Here is a 20,485-nt window from a genome sequence, read left to right on the forward strand (position 1 = left end):
GACTAATGGTCATGGGCAGAGCGCTTAGCTGGTGGAACTGATAACCAGTGACCTGGGATCAAATGACTAAGGCCCACTGTTTAGAAAACCAGTGCACAGAAATGTGCATGCACTTTTGAGAGGTTTTTTTTTAAATTGGTCCTGAGTCTTTTCCACTGAGCATCTAGAGTTAAATACTAATGGAAAGGAGGAGGCTGGGAATTTTGCCTTTCAATCCTAGATGTTATTTGAAATCCCAGAAAAAATTGGGAGATCATCGGGATGGAAGATGGCTGTGGAAATTAAATTGGCTTCGCTCTTTGTTCTTTCCATCCAGGCCCGCTGTGGATCTCTCTCTCTCTCTCTCTCTCTCTCTCTCTCACACACACACACACACACACACAAATGGATTACATGATCTCATACAGATTGTTCCCATCTCTTTGGCTTCTTTCTCAGTCCTGCCCAGCAGCATAAAGAGCCATTTGTACCTACTCGGGGCTCGGCGGCTGCTAGGGAGAGGCAGGAGAAGTAAAGATGGGATGTGCAGTTATCACTTGAAAATACAAAAAGTAAGAAAACATCTTCATTATTACCGTGCTGTTCTTTCAAGCACAAACCACTCAGTATTGGGTCCCAAAGGATCCCAAGCACAGAAGATCAGTTGAAGAGAATTCAGAGTTGAAAGGAGAGCTGTGAGTGTTGTATTAAGGATAAGAACCTGAGGAATGCTCCTCTGCCCCCAGGATCACTAATATTTTATTCAGGATGTCTCCAAATAGCTGTAGAGGGGTGGCAGGCATCTGAGGTGAGCCCTAAAACTCTTCAAGCAGAACTCTCCCTCCTTGTCTTCTGCTCTCCATGCCTGCCTGCCTTGGTAACAGTGCGACGGGCTGCCCCGAGGACTTGTCAGAGAACTCAGTGCCAACTAAACTCCAGGCTGTTATTTTCTTTAAACTGGAGTGAAATGAAGCCCCTTGAATTTGACCTTTGACTCTTTTTTTCAAAACGAGTGTTTTGAATTGAAGAGACAGATCAACATGAAGTGCAGTTTCAGCAGAAAAGCTTTCGCCTGCTTCATTGTACTGCGTGGGTCCTGCTGGCAACAGCTGGGTCTTGGAGTTCTGAAACCCAGCTGCTTAGCTCTAGACACCTAGTTCTAAGGGTCACATCCTGACGTGCTTACTCAAGCAATGTCAATAGGAGTTTTACCTGTCTAAGAGCTGAGTAAACATGAGAGAGACTTCCCAATTGACTCTACAGTGCTAAACCCTCTAAGCTCACTTTCCAAATACCCTTTCCTAAAAGGCCAGATCCTGATATTTTCAGTTCTCAATCCCATTCTTACAATTAAAGGTCACTGTGCCTTGGATTCCGGATTCATTGCTCCTAGATTATATTTGATCATGGACTGGATTGGTAATGAGATACAGGGCCTCATTTCCAGCCTGACCTTAACTAGACCTCAGATTTTACTCTCTCCACAGTTTTGCTGGTGCACTGTAGGTCATTTAGCGACCAATTTTCTGGAGCAACCTGCAGTTATGCTCCTGCATCTTTGCACCTGCAAATAACTGCAGGTACATTTTATGATACTTAGGTATCCAACTGAATGCATCTGGATTGCACCAGCAAATCAGCTATACTGACACCCCAAATGTTATAAAATGTATCTGCAGTTGTCTGTGCCCACCAAACTGCAGCAGCAGCAGAAGAATCACATTGCTATAATGTAGCCATGGCGTGGCACAGAAGGGATTTCATCTCGAATGGTCCCTTACAAGTCTTCCTTTGTCAGGAGTCAGTATGAGAGGATTTAGACTTCTTAAATCCCACCAAACTGCACCCATCTTTATTTGCAGGAGCAGTGTCTCGAGACACTGGATTTATGGCTTGTTACAACAATCTATAACCCATTAACAATTCCCCCCAGCTGCCTTGCCCCTCCCACTTCCCTTCCCCCTATGACGGGAGGAGTGTTAAAGGGCCATTTCACCTTGAGTGGTCTCTTGAAATATGTGTTAACTACTTATTCTAAACAATTTGTTCCACTTGGTATTGAGCTGTGACACTGTGAGCATGTTCCCCAGACCCGAAGAAGGGCTCTGTGTTACCTTGAAAGCTTGTCTCTCTCACCAACAGAAGTTGGTCCAATAACAGATATCACCTCCCCCCGTTGGTCTCTCTAATATCCTGGGACCGACATGGCTAAAACTACACTGCATTGTCATCTGATGGCTGTTTATTGGCTTATGTGAAATAATTAGTTGTCTCACTTCAGATCCCAGCAATTCAGTAAACACCTCAGAAAACATACCATCCCACTTGACCCCCTTGTTGGCATTCTCCTAGGACCAGGCATGGAGACTGAACAGAATCGAGACTGGAGGTCTTTCTAAAAGACGTGCTCTAGCAAAACCCAAAGTTACAGGCCTGATGCAGGAATCATTGGCTGGGTTCTGTGGCCTGGTACCAGTCAGGAAGGGCAGTTTCTGAGATCCAAGGTTATATGTACAGTATTACTAAGCACATAATGGCTGCTGCATATGTCTATCCGATCTCTGCACTGCCGCCTGTATCTGAGTCATTACTATGTGAAGATCATTGGTAGACTGAAGTATGAGAGACGCTATAAAATCCCCAACTCAATCCTATTTTAATAGTCAGAGGACAGTGGTTATCAGACAGACAAAGATCAGTTGTTCCCACTGAATTTCAGGGGTGGGGAAGATAACCGACGCCTTCTTACCAGGGTGCAGTAGAGATACAAGCAACACACACAGAGTCTATTACCTTTGTGTCTGTGCGCCTGCATCGCTTCAACAATTGATTAGCCACCTGAGCACCGGTAAGAGTTAACTTGCACTGCAATGGCCACCATCGGCTCCAGATCAGACAGGTGGATTCCGGGCAGTTCTCTGCTTAGCTACAGATAAACCGTCGTGCTCAGCGGAGAGATGGTGGGTGGCCAAGAGTGGGATTTTCTGCCTGCACTGAGAGCTGTGACAATTCTTCACACATGCCTGACTGCATAACTCACTCTTCATTTGGCTGACACACACACACACACACACAAAAAAAAAGACGTTTGGAGGATGTTGCATCTAAATGATGTGAAATTGCCCCGGTGTATCCGAAGGGGCTGGCCGTATTGAATCTGACACCATGACACAGTGCTGTGGAAAGCAGAGAAGGTTCACTGGGAAAGTGTCAGCCCGGTGCACCTCCATCACACTTCCCTTTTCCTGACAGGTTCCCCTCTCTCGTTACCACCTCGGTTATTTTCTCCAGGGCTGACTTTCCCTGCTCTGAGATTGCTGCCAGCTTGGCTTCCGAAGATACATGGGTGATACAGGAACACTTTGACGGATACAATACAACAACCATTACTGACAATGGAAGATTAATGAGGCAGGAGCATCCGACCTGCTGCTATGGCTCCAACTCCTCTCTCCAAGCATGCCCCACTCCTTTCTCTTTGCCATCCAGGAGGGCAGCAAACACCCTCAATAAAGGACAGATTCTAGACTTTACACTGCTGTTTTGACTAGTTATCTAGACTGCATGGGAGTTCCCCCAGGACCTATCCCTCAACATCTCATTTGGAAGGAGACAGCACGTTGGTAGCATGGTGGAGCACCCCACGGAGCTGGCATTCTGTCTAGTCAGAAACCTCCATGGAGCACCGCCTGCTGGCTAACATGTAAGATGGCACTGGCAGAACTTAGCTGCTCTTTCACCCTCTCCGAAATCCGCCTACCCCTTCAGTTCAGGGTCGGATTCTGTGCCTCCAAATGTTTCCCAACTGTCTCATTGCGTGTATGGCAGGAGAGAGCTAGGCAGCGGCACCAAGAACTTCAGGGTCTTGTTTAACATCCAGTAGTCAAGACTCAAAGCAGTCAATGCACAAACCGCCCCCGTCCCTGTCTGCCCCGTACATCCATGCAACACTACCAATGTCCTTAGACCTTGGGAGGAGTGGGTTTTGGGGGCTTCCCTCGTCATTTGCTCATCCACGGGCAGTGACCTGCCTCCAGCGGTATTGAATTAATGCATTTCATACACAGCACATCTGTTGTGCTGGGTGGGGACGGGGGCGGGGAGGAATGTTATTCAGTATTAATTTCATGGAGCAGCATGCGGGACTTTGTCATGAGCTAGATGACGGGAGGACAAGTCTGCTCCATCCAATCCCCATTTCTCCCTCTCTAGGCCACAAAGCTTGGCCTGCTGGTCCCACCCATTCCAATTTGTTCCATTCAGCCATTAGCATGAGGCCATTTTCTGTCAGGGAGGGGACACAATCAAAGGGAAAAAGAATAATAATATCTCACCTTTATATAATCCCTGCCACCTCCAAGCAGTTTGTTTTACTAATACATACACCGAGTTAATTACCATTACCACAGTATTACAGGTATTCTTGGACTCAGTAAAGGGAATACCATGTAATACACAGCAAGCACATCATTTCCACCTTTTCTGTTATTTCTACAGAGTCATAAGTGCCAGGCACTTTACAGATAAATAAAAGACACCATCCCTGCCTGACACACACAAGTTTCAAAACAAGGGGTAGCATTTTACTTTCAGGCATTAAGGCTGAGCATTTCAAAGCTGCCTCTGGGATTTGCAATTACAGTTATTCAGGACTGGGTATCTGACTCTCCACGATGGCTCTGAAAAATCTCAGCCTCAAAGTCAGCGTAAATGTTTTAACAGCCCTCACTGTGCATGTGTAGAGATCACTCCATTTACCACAGACATGCGGCCACCTCTAGGTGGAACACAGCAGCTGTTTAACAGTGAACAGCCACACCATACATAGAATACTGTGTCCTATTAGAGTTCTTTGAGGGGGTCAGCAAACATGTGGACAAGGGGGATCCAGTGGACATAGTGTACTTAGATTTCCAGAAAGCCTTTGACAAGGTCCCTCACCAAAGGCTCTTACGTAAATTAAGTTGTCATGGGATAAGAGGGAAGATCCTTTCATGGATTGAGAACTGGTTAAAAGACAGGGAACAAAGGGTAGGAATAAATGGCAAGTTTTCAGAATGGAGAGGGGTAACTAGTGGTGTTCCCCAAGGGTCAGTCTTAGGACCAATCCTATTCAACCTATTCATAAATGATCTGGAGAAAGGGGTAAACAGTGAGCTGGCAAAGTTTGCAGATGATACTAAACTGCTTAAGATAGTTAAGACCAAAGCAGACTGTGAAGAACTTCAAAAAGATCTCACAAAACTAAGTGATTGGGCAAGAAAATGGCAAATGAAATTTAATGTGGATAAATGTAAAGTAATGCACTTTGGGAAAAATAACCCCAATTATACAATATGACTGGGGCTAATTTAGCTACAACTAATCAGGAGAAAGATCTTGGAGTCATCGTGGATAGTTCTCTGAAGACGTCCACGCAGTGTTCAGCGGCAGTCAAAAAAGCAAATGGGATGGTAGGAATCATTAAAAAAGGGATAGAGAATAAGACGAGAATATCTTATTGCCCTTATATAAATTCATGGTACGCCCACATTTTGAATACTGCGTACAGATGTGGTCCCCTCATCTCAAAAAAGATTTACTGGCATTAGAAAAGGTTCTGAAAAAGGCAACTAAAATTATTAGGGGTTTGGAACGGATCCCATATGAGGAGAGATTAAAGAGGCTAGGAATTTTCAGCTTGGAAAAGAGGAGACTAAGGGGGGATATGATAGAGGTCTATAAAATCATGAGTGGTGTGGAGAAAGTGAACAAGGAAAAGTTATTTACTTGTTCCCATAATACAAGAACTAGGGGCCACCAAATGAAATTAATGGGTAGCAGGTTTAACACAAATAAAAGGAAGTTCTTCTTCACTCAGCGCACAGTCAACCTGTGGAACTCCTTGCCTGAGGAGGTTGTGAAGGCTAGGACTATAACAGGGTTTAAAAGGGAACTGGATAAATTCATGGAGGTTAAGTCCATTAATGGCTATTAGCCAGGATGGGTAAGGAATGGTGTCCCTAACCTCTGTTTGTCAGAGGATGGAGATGGATGGCAGGAGAGAGATCACTAGATCATTACGTGTTAGGTTCACTCCCTCTGGGGCACCTGGCATTGGCCACTGTCAGTAGACAGGATACTGGGCTGGATGGACCTTTGGTCTGACCCAGTATGGCCGTTCTTATGTTCTTATGTTCTATTAAAATGGGAGGGGAATATAAATAAACAAGAAGCAATGTACTAATTACCCAAGTTGTGATGGGGCCAAAACTGAGGTTCATATTGCCATGGTTGCGTTAATGGCTACAAGTGCTAAAGATCTGCTAGATTTTATATGTCCTCCAACAGGCAGCACCATCCTGAAGCACCACGCACCATCACCATCACCCTGTGCTGGAGCCTTAGTTCAGTCCAGACTGAGAGGAAAGACTGCACACTTCCATCCACACCACTTCCAGTCATGTCTGATTTTCTCTTGGCATTCTCCCAGCCAAGCACTGCCCAGACCTCACCCTGCTGAGATGATGGGAGGGATTTTTAAAGATCCTAGGCAAAATTCCACTTTGAAAAATTGCTCTAATGGGAGGGAAGAATGGGGAAGAAAGGAGATAGGTGGAAATATAGAAGGGATGAGACAGGAAGGAACGAAAAGAGAAGGAGGAATTGTAGAGGAAGACTGACTTCTTTAATAAGGCTTGTTTACTTCCCCCAAAGACAGAACTATGGGGTAAAAATAGCACCATTTAAAGGCGAACTAACAATAGTAATCATTGTCATTATAATCATAATCTCAAACTGTTAGCTCTTTATGTACAAATGAGCTTAATGGAAAATGCTTTCCATGCATCAAACCATTTTGCATTTACTTAGGGCAAATGTGTCTCTTTAATATCACTTGGTAGTTAGCGCCAATTTCTTCTTAAAAAAAAAACAACAAAAAACGGAGGCCCATTTGGGCCAAAATTTTCAAAAGTGACTAGTGATTTGGATGCCCAATGTGAGGCACCCTAAAGGGGTCCAATTTTCAGTAAGTTAAGGTGTCTCATATTGGGCACCCCAAACCTCTCTTTACAGCTGCGTGTTATATACCATGATTGGTTACATATATAGAATTTAATACCAACTAGAAACCACCATAGCTTTGCCCCCAGGCAATGCATCAATTTTCAAACTGGCCCCACCAAGGACCTATAATTTCTAGTCAAGTGAAGTTGCACTTGGTGCAGGACAAGTGACTTTATAGCATGTTTGCAGCGCCCAGGACCTGGGCCCAGCCTCGGGCTAGTTCAGTCCCCAGCACGAGTTACAGCAGCCTCAACTGCCCAACCACGGAAGTCTTTAGAAGATGCATCTCTTTTAAAAGGGGGCAAATTTGTGGCACTTTGCTCTCAGAAGAGGAAGAGGAGACTCAGGAGAGCATATGACAAGCCTGCGGCTGAAGAAGCCAAGGTACGAGTACTCTCTACAAGCCCTTCGAACAAGGCGTGTCATTCCCTCCAATCCAAGCGGGCAAGATAGAAGGCAGGGTATCAGCAAGGTGGTAAAGCAGGGTCTGATCCTGCAGCCTGTATTCATCCCAATCAATGAGTGTAGGCGACTCCCGTAGGAAAGCTAATAGGATCGCGTCTAGGCCAGGGGCATGTTTAGTTCTCATATCTCAGGACAGTCTCGGAAGACATTTCAGCATCGTCAATTCTGGCGCTACACGATTGTCAGGTACTGCATCAGGCTGTAAATAAATAAATATCCTCTTCTGCCTGGGGACACCTTTTAATCTTCCTGTTATATTTTATACACTGTCCCCGCATCTCAGCTGGGTTACACTGTATCTAATTTGAACGCCTGACATATGGGGTTGTATTAAACCAAGGCCTTCATTTTATATTAATCATCAAATATAAAAATACTGCTAGCTCAATCCTGCTTCTCAGGCGCCAGGCCAGAGCTGCTCTGGCTGCTTCCACCTCCCTATGCCAGCCTGAGTGCTGCACCATAGGGGGGAGGCTCTCACTAGGAGAGGGCAGCTGTGTTTCCCATCTCCACCTTCCCTCTGGGTTTCTGCATCAATAGCCCAGACGGCAGAGGCTGCAGCAGACATTAGCAGAATCAATCACGCCCCCAATCCTCGCCAGCCCCACTCACTTAGCAGGCCTTGCTGGCCCCTTATGGGCCCTCTGGTGGAAGGACAGTTGCAGATTTGTGCCACCACAACCTTTCTCCCGGAGACTTTCTGCCCCCAAGAGCCCTATGTCAGGGTCTACACTGGGGGAAGCTGCCATAAGTGAATCTGGCTCTGTATCCAGAGTCTAGATCAAGGGTAGTCAATTATTTTTTGTCAAGGTCCAAATCTCTTGGTCAAAGTATAGTCAAGGTCCAGACTCCAGAGAAAATAATAAATAAATAAATAAATAATAATAATGATAACAAGTAAATAAAAAGATTTTGGGGTCTGTTCAAAAGCATCTGGCAGTCTGGATTTGGCCTGCGGTCCACCTATTGACTACCCCTGGTCTAGATGTGAGACTAAGGTAGATACTCAAGTGTGAGCGTGATGGGAGAGATGACAGATTAGATAGATGAGATAGACTATTTCTCTATTGCCATATGTATCTTTCTGTCTATCTGACAGGCAGACCAATGTACATGTTTTATAGCTATGTTTCCAGGAGGCTCATTTTCAGCTGCTGTGTGCTGTCTTTCACACTGGTTTATTAATGTAGGCCTGCATGGGGTTATTAAAATCCATTCAAATCCAATGCAGGCATTCCAATGTTAATGTCAATGGCTGAGAGGCACAGAGGATGGGAGTGGGAGGGAAAGGTGCTTTGATGGCTAATTTCCAAACAGACTGGTTTAACAAATAACTAAAAAAAGCTCAGAGGAAGATTCAGGCCATGGGGAAGAGGCGAGCTATGGATGGTGCCCTTCTGGGTCACAGTGCCGTGCTGAAATCCCCGCAAATTCTCTGTCTCGTTGTGGGTCTCAGTGTGAGACCATGTGCTTCTCCTTCTCCAAGGGGGAGCTACAGTTTAATCCCATCAGCCAAACCATTCTGTCTGAATTTTACTTGTCAGCATTGACTCTTTGCCTTTCGTTTCAGAGGCACTTTCGCAGCCAGGCTCAGGCTCTCTGCCGGTGAGTCTGCTGGAGTGGTTAGCTCTGGTATGATGGTTACACCCTTCTTGTCCAGGTTTGACTCACAGGACCAGAATGTCAGGAGAGATTGGGTTACTGCACTGAGAAGTTTCCCATCGCAGACATTTAAGATGTCACACATCTCCTCCTCTTTTACTGGCGCCGGGAGGTAAACACCTTCTTGGGGGAAGGGACTGTGTCTACCTGTGTGTCTGAGCAGGGGCCTCTAGTGCCAGGTCATAATAATAAAGGCAGCCTGTGGAATTTGCTCCCCTGGGAGGTCAGTGAGTCCAATAGAGTGGCTGCATTTGGAAAAGATCTGGGTAATTTTAGGAGCTATGTGTAGTTACTGTTAGGCAGGCTAAGATAGAAGTAATCAGAGCTTCAGGCTGTAAACCAATTCCTTGTAAGTAGCAGGAAGGAATTATCCCCGTCTCTCATATACCTTATTTGCATATTTGGCTACATGCATCATGGGATATTTCATGTTCCTATTTGGTACTGCCTGCTTGCTAGACGCAGGGGAATCTGGGTCTGATCCGGACAGCAGAGAAAGTCTGACTGCGGAATATGAGAGGTTTGCATCAGAATCTGACACCCTAACACTCGGTGAGGGTGGTTGGGGAGCAGCAAGTCCAGTTTCTGCTGTTCTCTACCTATGATGCCACAATGGCAGATATTTGCCCTAATACTTTACACATGGATGTCAGATCACAGACTCATTCAAGTTATAGAGGAGAAACCTGAATTCATCTCCCTTCCCACCCCTGGCAATGCAGGGTGATCCCCTTCACCACATCTTTGTCCAGGCTGGTTTTAAATGTCTCTAACAGTACAGTTTCCACTTTTTTTCAGAGATTAATCCCACACTCTATGCATGCCCCATTTATTTATATATATATATATATATATAAATGGGGCATGCATGGGGCCTGCATGACTTAAATAATACTAATTTAGTATTTGTCATTTCATAGAATTTTAGGCCAAGGGGGAACCTTATGACTAGGGTCCTACCAAATTCACGGTCCATTTTGGTCACTTTCACGGTCATAGGATTTAAAAAATAATAAATTTCATGATTTCAGCTATTTAAATCTGGAATTTCATGGTGGTGTAATTGTAGGGCTCCTGACCCAAAAAGAAGTTGTAGAGGGGGGATGGGAGGGGGGGTTGCGAGGTTATTGTAGGGGGGAGGTTGCGGTACTGCTACCCTTACTTCTGCGCTGTTGCTGGCAGCGGCGCTGCCTTCGGAGCTGGGCAGCTGGAGAGCAGCGGCTGCTGGCTGGGAGCCCAGCTCTGAAGGCAGAGCCATCACCAGCAGCAGCGCAGAAGTACGGATGGCCTGGGATGGCGTTGCCCCGCTTACTTCTGCGCTGCTGCCTGCAGAGCTGGGTGGCTGGACGGAGGCGGCTGCTGACTGAGGGCCCAGCTCCGAAGGCAGCAGCGCAGAAGTAAAGATGGCAGGCACGGTATTACCACCCTTACTTCTGCGCTACTGCTGGCGAGGCACTGCCTTCAGAGCTGGGCGCCCGGCTAACAGCCGCCGCTCGCCGGCTGCCCGGCTCTGAAGTCAGCGCAGAAGTAAGGGTGGCATTACCATGACCCTCCTAAAATAACCTTGTGACCCCCTCCCCGAAACTCCCTTTTGGGTCAGGACTCCCAATTTGAGAACCGCTGGTCTCCCCCGTGAAACCTGCAACGTTTTTGATATGGGGACATCTGGACATCATCTCATTTCATACTACAAGCTAGCAAGCTGCCATCAGAGGGCCACGATTTTTAGCCAGCCCTTTTTAGTCCTCTAATAAAAATGAAGATAACAAGGCTGACGGCTCTCCAGGACACCTACGTGGTTCAGAACCTCCATCTGCCAATCACATGCCTCCTTCTTTACAGCCCGTTAGATAAAGAGGTTATATTCTGAGGGCACAGCACTAACTGGTGCTATAACCTTTCCTTTCCTAACGTCACGCAGCAGACGGAGTCATTGAGAGATCCTATAGTTTAAATGAACAGCTTGCACTGGAAGGGCCACAGTCTAGGCTACTGGCAGGGTTTTCACTGCTGATGGCCTGGAAAAAATGGGGGAAGAAGAGGTTGGCAGTGAGATTTCATGGATGTGGAGCCAGTACCCTATGCCAGCAAAATTACAAGGCTGAAATCCTGGAGCTAGATAGGGCAAAGCTGTTCATAACAAACAATTTAATTGATGAATGTAGCAAAATCCCCACAAGAAGGCTTCGACTTTTACTAATCTGTTCATTGCGTGAAATCATTTGGCAAATGGTTTATGCACACATGTCAGCCTAGGGGTTACTCCTCAGCCTCCAGTACTCGCTATCCAAAATTCACTGGCTTGTGCTGCGCAATAGTCACACACTATTCTCGCTGTTTTCTGATGGGATGACTCCCAGGTCACTGACTGCTCTCAGGGTAGCTGTGCTGATACTTGTGTTAATACTCACCTGTGCAAGAATTCGTGGCACTTTCCCTTCCTGCTGCAAAGAGCCCGTGAATACAAACTTGCTTGCACAAATGTTTGTGGGAAGTGGGAAGAGAGACTGCAAATTCTGCCAAAGCCAACAAGTGGCTTTCATCGGAAGGTATGGTCCCAGACACTGGGTTGGCAGCATTTGGCCAGCTCTGCTTGCAGCAGTTGCTGCCGAGGCTGGGGCAGAAGGGAGGTCGAACAGACAGAGGGAGAGGAAGGTCATTCATCATAATGAACCATTCTGCAGTGAGCAAAATCCATCTCTTGTTGTGTCCAAAGAGGCCCATCCCAACCTGTTTGCCTTAATAATTCTCAAATGGCTCGTTTTCTCCTATTTTGTAGCAGGAATAAAGCCCTTATCCTCCTTTTGCTGCAAGTTCCATTTTACATCCTTGATAATTCAACATTAGACTTTATAACAGTCAAATGAGAAAGCCCTGCGGGAGTCTTTGATATAAATGCCTTCAAGATGCAGGGCTTATAAACTGAGATAACAAAACTGTCTTTTTCCTTCCTGTCCCAGGCCTGCTGTCTTAGCACTGATGTTTGTAATTCACTGCCTCGGTCTGGGTCTGTCTCCGTCTATACACAGATTGCTGTCTGTCTGTCTTGCCTAGCCAGTAGCCATGTGTTTGTGACCGGGGGTAAATTTTCAAAAGCACCTAATGGGATTTAAGTGCTGAAGTCCCACTGACTTTCAATTAAACAGAGCCTAAGTGGCTAAGTCACTTTTGAAAATGGGACTTAGGTGCTTTTGAAAATGTTGCCCCGGATAAGGAATTTTCCTATCTTTTCCTGCCTACCCTCCCTGACTGTTACCTCTTTGTTCCATCTGGCCTCTGCCTCTGTCCATGTGTTTCCAGGACTTCTGTTTGTCTGTCCCTAGGACTGCTGACTGTATAACCATCTGTCAGGGTTTGTCTACACTACAGCGGCACAGCTGCTGGGCTGCAGCTGTGCCGCTGTAGTGCTAGTCTAGACCCTTGCTCCGGCAACGGAAAGGCTTTCTGCGTCCCTGTAGTAAATCCACTCCCTCAAGAGGCGGTAGCTATACTGGCGTCTATACTGGGGCCTAGTCAGCTTAACTACGTCTCTGAGGGACGTGCATTTTTCACAGCCCTGAGCAACGTAACTAAGTTGACCTATGTTTTAGGTGTAAAGCAGGCCTGTCTCCAGGGCTGTCGATGCAACTACCTTTCACCAGTGCTACATTTACTGCAAAGAATAAAAAAGTGGAGTTTGGTAAAATAAGGTAGTTGCCATAAACCTGGCTCGGCTGGAAATGGAGGCTCTAGGCAAAGTTTATTCCCGAAGTTGTTATTCTTTTCGGTCTCAACAACCCATTTAAGTAATGTTTAAACTCATTTTTTAATTCCATCCTTGCTCTAATTTGCCTGTCTTCCCAAGAAATAATGCAAAAAAATCTTTTTCTCCAGCTGTGCATTTTCCGATACAAATTTGTTTCCATTAAATTGTTCCCTTTTCTCCTCTTAAAAAGCATATTTTAAATAACAGTGCGAAAAAAATTACACCCTGCAAAAAAAGAGTACTTCTCTCTGCGCCTTTATACAACAGTTATCTCTCTCAATGGATGGATGAAAACCTTTTAAATGGTCTTGAGGTGGAGACAAGAAACACAAATATTTCTAAAGCCAGATATTTCAACAGCCAACACATGGCAAAGACTAATCTTAGAAAACTAAATTATAGAGGTGGTGTGAACCTAATGTTCTCTTTCTGCTTTGTAAAAAACCACCGTTTTGTGCAAGTTGGGGTGAAGGCAGATAACTGCACTTCGGTTTTGGAAAAATCATTTTTCCATAATCCCTAAATTCAATGAAAGAATGTAAATCCAATCTTAAAAAAAGCCCACCCCACTTTCTCCCCAAAAGCCACATTCTAGATAGAAGGGTCATAATTCATGAGTCAAGATGTATCCCCCGCTACTGCACAGCAGAGCTGTTTGAATAGTGTGTGTGTGAGAGAGGGGAGGAAAATGAAGGAGTGTTTCAAACATTCACTTTGATCTGTCCATTTTCTAGCTGCTTCGTACTCAGCGAATACACGTGCTTGACCACAAACTAAGGTATGTATTGTAGGGCATGTGCAGCTACCTATTAACCAACTGGAATGACCAGTTTGGAAGCTTGCAGGCTGGCCACCTTCCTGTATAATGCTTATGCTGCTGCTTCTTCACTTGTGATTTCCGTTAAGTGCAGTTGAATACCAAAGAGAATTGCAAATAACAAAGGCAAAATTTGCCGAATGAGTTTCTCGACTGCTATTTCGACTAGTTGCATCTCATAGGACGGTGGGGGAGTCTGCAGTCCTGCAGTGTTTCCCTAAACTCACCAAAGACAATAATTCTGAGATCTCCACCACTCTTTTGTTAACTATAGGGAGGGCTGACTTTGTAAAAGTGGCCACTGTACCTGGCCTTCAATTGAAGATTGGCTCAGAGGTTGAATTTTGAACACTGTCAAACTTGTGGGGATTGAGGGCTGAGGTTCGGGCCATCTCTGATACCCTGTGGATGTGGTTCCCTTGGCGAGCGCACACAGATGCAGCGACGATGAGGGTGGGTTAGAGGGTAGCATACAGCATGCTTTTGAAAGTGCTTTGTTTAATTCTCCTTGAGGTTCCACACTGGGCTGGCCCACTAGATGCCACCCAGTTTTCAGCCAATGTAGCCAAGTACATGGGTTACAGTGCTATTCTCACCATGACACTTTCCACTCCTAGCAGGCCCAAGAAGAGTGCACAGCTAATCATCTCACCCTTTCATTGCTTCCCTGTGGATGTGAGCATGATCCATAGTTAGACAGCATACATAGAAGAGGCCTTCTGGGAACAATCCCAGGCTCTAAGGTTTTCAGAAAGGAATGGGAGAGAAACATATCCGGGTTGCTGCCTGCATCTGAGCCAGGGTGCAAACTGGCCCAAGGTTTCTCTTTTGGAATCTAAAGCTATAAAATCACTCTCATACATCATTTTCACGCTCTGTTTCCATGTACCTGACCTCTACCAAGAATGGATTTGATCTTTCTGGTTTGTTATATCTGCATGATCCCCTTACACTGCTTTTCCTTATTCCCCAGCTGTCCCACATCTGCCTGTTCATTGCAGTTCACTCCTTTCTCCTTTGGTGTGATTGAAAAAGTCTCCTCTTACCTTTGTGCCTCTGTCTCACTGCTGGTTCCTGACATCAGAGAACTGCGGCTCAGTGGATTTTTCCCGGTTGATGTCATGAATGTTGCCTAATCATCATGTGCATCTGTTGACAGGCACAGGGGACTCAACTTTAGGGATCCTTGAGAATGGGTCACCAAGGCCAATATTTGAACTGGAGGAAAAAAAATATGAGAGGGAGATACATCAGGGACATACAGGAGTGCCTATGAAAGCAATGGATCAGTCACCGCAGAGAGATCAGAGCTATCAAACAGTGGATCAGACACAATGGCAAAGACATCTGACATGAAACAATATAAGACAGAGGGGACATCAATTAGCAACAAGATCAGCTGTTGGACCCAGTCAATTTAACAGGAAAGCAAGCCAGCCCATAGAGGAGGAAGAAATCGAAAGAGACCTTTGGAGCTAAAAGGAGACCTAGGACAGACATAAAAACAGGAAATATTTCAGAAAGAAAAACAAATTCTGTGCAGGATTTAGGAAAACAGGGCAGTGAATTAAACATCAGAGCAACGGATAGACCTGATGCAGATCAACAGAGAGATCAACAGACATAAAACAAATATCAGAGAGATGGACAACCTGAGACAGGCAGCGAGAGACAGACAGATCTGGGACAAGTACTGGGCCATATCCAGTGGTGTCAGAAGCATGCTAGCTACAAGCATGTTTAAATACAGTTGTTGCTCACAGAGTTCTGGCACAGTTCCTCTGACCTGTCTGGATGGTGATTTTTTCTGTGAATTCTGCCTGCCAAACCATGCCATTGACCAGATAGTCTGCAGTATGATTTTATTGTATATAGCCATAAAATCCACATCCATACTTGTCAGATAAATTGGGCTAGAACCCCATTAGAAACAACTATGTTTTAAACTTGGTTTCAACTAGCACATTCCTGATCCCATTGTGGACAGGGCTTTAGAGAGATAACATACCTCCCCTCCTCCCGAAAGAGAAAAGACAAAAGAAAGGCATCTGTGAGATGGATGGACCTGTGAAAGAGATCAGGGACATGGGACAGAGGCTGGAAGACACTAGAGACTTGTGAAAGACCAAGGGCTAACATTACAGAGCAGGAGCAGGCCAGTGACATATACCAGGCAAACTGCAAGTCATCAGAACAATTGACAACACAGTTGGATAATCCATCAGAAAGACAAGGTTGAGAGGTATCAGGAAAAGCAACAGATACTTGGAGGTCAGTTATGAAGTCTAATATTGAAACTGGAAATAGAAGGACAATAACTCAAAAGCAACGACTGCTTTTTAACAGTGGAACCAATATTGGAGAGGCGAGGCAGGTATTGGAATGCAGGAGCAGTGTTTGGAGTGTAGCAAATGTCAGTGCGGAAAATCATAGACGAGATGAGAACGACTCTGGAATAATGAATCTAGTATCTGAGAGACAGATACACCTTATGTGGAAAAAAAGCTGAACAAGAGAAACTTTAAAGAGTGGCTCCGTTTTGGAAACAGCCCATAAAAATGAGATGGGGGAATTCCGGGTTAATTACCTCTCAGGGATTCCATACCAAGTTTGCTTAGGAGAGAGGGACAAAGATTTGCAGGCCTTGCACATTCCACCAGGATCTGAAAGTAAAGCTGGGTATTTTCCAGCTCATGCTTCATCATAAGTAACCTTGACTCAAGAGAGGCCTAATCTACGTATAAGTAAGGTGTGATGAAAGTGCATACCTCTATATACTTCAAAATCTAGATTCTGCAAGTGGAATTCAGTAAATAATTCTGTTGAAGAAGTGTAAGCCAGAATAGGATTTATTTCCAGCTCACTCTCCCACAACGGGATGGGCGCAACAGAGACGATAGGAGTTCAAGGTAGTACAATTTATTACTGGTACTAACCTAAGCAGAATTCACTCAGGGAGCAGATCTGTTGAGCACAAAGTCATTGGCATGGTCACTATATGGAACTTAACTGAACTTTACAAAGACATCGCATAGTCTTTTAAGAATGGTTAGATCTTAGCAATTGGAGCTGAATGAACAATTCATAATGAATATCTATGTCAGTTTTTCAATCTTTTTCAATCCATGGGATGTTCACACATAGACTGCAAAGTCCTCATATTTATTTATTATTAGAACTAATTTACAATTTCCCCCCTATGCAAATATCGCTCTAGCAGTTCATTGGAAATATTTTTTATTTGAAATTCATGCCCTGTTCATTAGTTACATAACCCAGGTGGTACTATTTCTGTTCCCCAGTCAGATGATTTATGAAATGGAATGGCACAGCACTGTGAATTTCAAATCTGGCAATCAACTATCCAATTTGAAATTTGCTTTTGGCGAGTCACATTTGTTTTTCCGGCTTAGCAGTGCTATTGGACCATGTGTGGAAGGCAAACATGAGGAGGCCATAAGTGTGACTGAAATTAAATTCATTTTCAAATTTGAATGAACATCCACAGATCATTGCCCACCTCCTCCCCCACGCCATGATTTGCTTAGCTCTGTCACTGACATGGCAAAAATGGGCAGTGAAACAAGGGGCTTGGCATCATAACAATGGATTATACTAAAATGACAGGCATTTTAACCGTGCGAGCCATGCCTTCTTCCCAAGAGTCACCCGGAGAGGGGCTCTTGCTGGGGTGATGCTGGAGGTCTGGTTGGGCATGGCCCCTTCTGGCCTAAACACTTCATAGTTCTATGGGATCATCTAGGTCCAAGTTCACCCCAGAGGTTATCACACATAGCACCTGCTGCAGGGCCGCTGCAGTAACTCCACCCACCCTCACTGGGACATGAGGCACCAGGCTGGCCCAGGGAAGTGTGGTTTACCTCTCACTGCACCAGCTTCAGGATCTGCCCCACCGTCCAGGAATACAGCAATGTCAGATTCAACCAATGGTGTCCTGCCTTGGGCAGTGGTGTATGCCAGATTCTTCAGAGGAAGGTGAACTCCCACCCCTTATCTAATGCACCTGGCCCCTTGCGCAATGCTGTACCCCGGGCAGCGAGGACTTCCTGCCTGACTGCTGACAGAGACCAGAACAATGGGTTGTAGAATGGAATGAGACACAAGGCATAAGGCAGAAATAAGAAAGCCAGAGGGTGAGGGAAGCACCAGGGCAATACATCAGGCAGTTGAGGCAGAGTACATAGGAGATCGATGGGACAGACATTAGAGTAAGCGAGCTGGCAGCAAAGAGACAGGATCCTTTCCATTCCTCTCTCTATCTGGACAGTTGTAAAGAATGTTTTTTTCATTTAATAACACCTTCTTGTTTTTAAATGATCCACCAAGCTCCCAGAGTTCCCCCGGCATTAGCGATGTATTTGTGAAGGGAAACGCTGGTGTTGAAGATTGACTCCTAGCAGGATTTTATGAAAGCCTCTTCAGGCTCCTAGTGATTTGCAGCTGCGGAAAACAAACACAGACTGATACGAACACAGAGAGAGGCAGAAAGAGCGGTTCTCTCTCTCTCTCTCTCTCACACACCCACACCCATACACACCCCAACCAATTCATCAGACCAAGTGAACTCGAAGGGCTCGTCAAACTCTGCATGGATTCAATTCTTTTAAAAAAGTCTTTAGATGAATAATACTCCGTGATACTGAGAGAACCAGACTAATGTTGTGACTCTCCAGTTTTAGCCTGGGGAGGATGGGAGCTGTTGCCCTTAGTATGTTAGTGGGAGAGGGCTGAGGGAGAGAAGGCCGACCGAATTGTTCTCGCTCTTTCAAGGTGACCTGACAAAAGGAAAAAAGATGGGCGTGTCCTTTTTTATTCCTGCCTGTGTGATGTATAAAGAAGGCCCGAAGGGTTTCTTTTTCTTGCTTCTCTACAGGGTTTTCCCCCTGCTTGTTTTCTTCGATTAGAAAATCAGCCCTTCTCTGCCTTGGAAACTCTCAGGCTGTTTTGCTACTAGCATTTTTGATAATACCTCCCACTGCTGCATCACCAGCAATGCAGCTCCACCCCTGGGAGCTGACTCGGCAGCTGCAAAGCCAGTGGCTGGTGCACGCTAGTGCTTTCAGCGCGGAGCTGTGTGGTGATCGTGCAATGGTGGGAGAATTTCAGGAAAACCCTAGTGTGAACAAGAGCGATGGAAGCTGGATAATTAGTGAAATGATACCCTCATGAGAGTGGAGGGAGAGCTCAGCTGCTGAAAACAATCTGTTGCTTGTTTTTGTTAAAACCTATTTCTCTTCAATGCCTAATTAACAACGGAAATGATGTCTTTGGGAAATATTGAACACTCCAAAGCTTTTCAGCGAGGTCTGAGAGCTCCCAATATGCGTGCTCTCAGACATCCAGAAAGACCAGGGAAGACCGTCCTTGACATTTCTGAGGTGAAAAACTGCAGACAAGAACCTAACTTCCCAATCCTCCATCCCATTCCTAAATGTTCACACGCGCACGCACACTAGGGTGACCAGATGTCCTGATTTTATAGCCCAGATATTTGGGGCTTTGTCTTGTATAGGCACTTATTACCCCCTCCCCCGTCCCGATTTGCGGTCTGGTCACCCTAATGCACACACATACTCTCCCCTTCCAAGCCTTCTTTAGCCATTAGAAAGAAGTCAAAAAGGGCATGCACCCAATTTTTCAAAACCTCTTCGCAGGTCCCTATGGCTGCCCTGAATGCCGTTAGCGGACTGGTCTGGAATGAGCCCAGACTTCAGTCCCAAGAAGGGCTCATCCTGTCTTCTTTTCTACCTTGTTTATCTTCTGGAGGGGCCGGGACAGTGTAAATGGATGGAAGTGCAAGCCTTATTCGGGAACACTTCAATTCAGCAGCAGGAAGAGCCACTTCAATCATCAATTGCCTCTCAATGTGTATGAATTATACATGCCCCAAAGGCTCAGTACACTGCCACCATCTCTCTCTCTTTTTAGCCTTACTGGGAGGAGAACTGAGCCCCTAGTTCCTTCCTGGATGCCTGCCTCTCTCAGCTGCTGCCCTAGGCCTCCTCCAAAGAACGCAGGAATTGCTTACATGCTGGCTGGCTATTGCGCACGCAGTGAGCCACGAGGCTGACTCCAAACCATTTAAAAGCACAGCAGGAATTTTAATTATGCCCATGCAGTGGGCCCTGATCATTAATTATACCATTGAGGTGTAGTAACTGGCTTGCGGGTGATAAGAGCCCTGTGACATCCTCCCTCTTGGTCAGGAATAGTTTGTGCTCAAGGGATTAAGACCAGGGCCTGAGAAATTAGAAAATTAAAACTAAGCATCATCATTCAGGAGTCAAAGGGCAAAATCAGCATTTAGATTCTCAGAGGATGGGCACTAAAGACAACAGATACACAGGTAGATATTCAGCTCTAGCTCTGGGCAGAAACCACCCTGTGGATACAAGGCAACCCTTGGCCCCTGTGATGACGTTTCTATTATACATATCTCCTCCAGCAGTTTCAGGCCTGAAGTATCTGTCTAATGTTTGTGTAATGCTGTGCAGCTCCACTACCCCATGCAGTTAGATTAGCTATCATTATGTCTTGCACTGGAATTACCAAGTTGCAAAGTAATAGATTGGTACTTATAAGGCACAGCTGGACAGCTTTGGATTAAGTAAAAAATTGGGATTTCTTGTTCTTAACTGCCTTGAGCTGTCCTGAGCGTGACATATGAACAGCAGATTGTGAAACTGAGCCCTGTCCCTAAATCAGTAGAACATCCCGTTCCCCATCTTCTCCCCTCCCGACCCACAATT

At 45.5% G+C, this 20,485-nt stretch overlaps 1 protein-coding gene across 6 annotated transcripts in view; it reads right to left on the reverse strand.

Annotated features, from left to right (window-relative positions):
- The window catches only part of ELFN1 (extracellular leucine rich repeat and fibronectin type III domain containing 1), a 171,055-nt gene that overhangs the window by 57,621 nt on the left and 92,949 nt on the right, over positions 1-20,485 (reverse strand). For all 6 annotated transcript variants that reach the window (XM_074965214.1, XM_074965212.1, XM_074965211.1 and 3 more), the window contains exon 2: positions 14,762-14,933. The gene's annotated coding sequence lies outside the window, so the exon portion shown is untranslated. The remainder of the gene's footprint in view (positions 1-14,761; positions 14,934-20,485) is intronic.

Source organism: Natator depressus, chromosome 10 (genome assembly GCF_965152275.1).
Source record: "Natator depressus isolate rNatDep1 chromosome 10, rNatDep2.hap1, whole genome shotgun sequence".
NCBI lineage: Eukaryota > Metazoa > Chordata > Testudines > Cheloniidae > Natator > Natator depressus.